At 39.3% G+C, this 1,227-nt stretch overlaps 1 non-coding gene across 1 annotated transcript; it reads left to right on the plus strand.

Annotated features, from left to right (window-relative positions):
- The first annotated feature begins 661 nt into the window (after positions 1-661).
- On the plus strand, positions 662-768 carry LOC128287614 (small nucleolar RNA R71). The gene has a single exon (XR_008278313.1). It is a non-coding gene; the product is annotated as a small nucleolar RNA R71 (small nucleolar RNA).
- Positions 769-1,227: the final 459 nt, after the last annotated feature.

Genomic DNA, 1,227 nt, shown 5'->3' on the forward strand with positions numbered 1-1,227 from the left:
GGCGAGCTGTCCAATTTGAGTTTCGAGCCCCTGGATTGATGCTTGTTGATTTTTAAGTACCGTCTCGGTATTCTAAAAATGAGTTTCTGACACAGAGATGAATTTAGTTAGCATCTCCTTAAGGTTCGACTTTTTCTCCTGCTGGTATGGTGGTTGCTGAAAGCCTAAAGGAGGTGGTGGTCTCTGATTTCCTTGGCCTCCACATGAAAAATTTGGGTGGTTCCTCCAACATGCATTGTAAGTATTGCTATAAGGATTGTTTTGAGATCAAGGATTGTTACCCATGTAATTTAACTGCTCGTTCTCCATGTTGTGGCCATAAGGTGGGTATTCTGAACTACTTGATCCACCTCCACTTGCTTCACACTGCATTTCTAAGTGAACCTGTGAAGAACTAAAGAAACCATCAATTTTCTTATTCAAGAGTTCTACCTGATTAGAGAGCATGGTGACTAAATAGACGTTATAAACGCTGACTATTTTTGTTGGCTTTGTCTTCATGACTTGCCACTGATAGTTATTCAGTAACATCTCCTCTATAAATTCATAGGTGTCTTCAAGTGTCTTATTGTTGATGGTTCCGCCAGTAGTTGTGTCAACCATCTGCCAAGTCGAATGATTCAGGCCATTATGAAACGTTTGGACCTGTAGCCAGAGTGGTAACCCATGGTGAAGACATCTTCTCAAAAGGTCCTTGTATCTCTCCCATGCATCATAGAGTGTTTCTAAATCCATCTGCACAAATGAAGAGATATCATTACGTAATTTAGCCGTTTTAGCTGGCGAAAAATATTTTAATAAAAACTTTTCGGTCATTTGTTCCTAAGTAGGGATTAACCCCTGTGGTAACGAATCCAACCACTGTTTAGCTTTGTTTCTCAATGAAAAAAGGAATAACTGAAGGTGAATGGCATCATCAGAAACGCCATTTATTTTAAAAGTGTCGCAAAATTCTAAGAAATTTGCCAAGTGAGCTTTGGGATCTTCATCCTGCAAACCATCAAACTGAACAAATTGCTGTATCATTTGAATTGTGTTAGGTTTTAGTTCAAAAGTATTTGCAGCTACAGCAGGTCTAATTATGCTCGATTCAGTTCCTGTTAAAGAAGGTTTAGCATAATCATACATAGTGCACAGAGCAGGATTCTGATTAACAGCAATCATAGGAGGTAGCGCATTTTCTTAGTTTTTAGCCATCTCCTCGGTTGTGGATGAAGTATCGTCCTC

The sequence above is a fragment of the Gossypium arboreum genome, chromosome 13, assembly GCF_025698485.1.
Source record: "Gossypium arboreum isolate Shixiya-1 chromosome 13, ASM2569848v2, whole genome shotgun sequence".
NCBI classification, from domain to species: Eukaryota; Viridiplantae; Streptophyta; class Magnoliopsida; order Malvales; family Malvaceae; genus Gossypium; species Gossypium arboreum.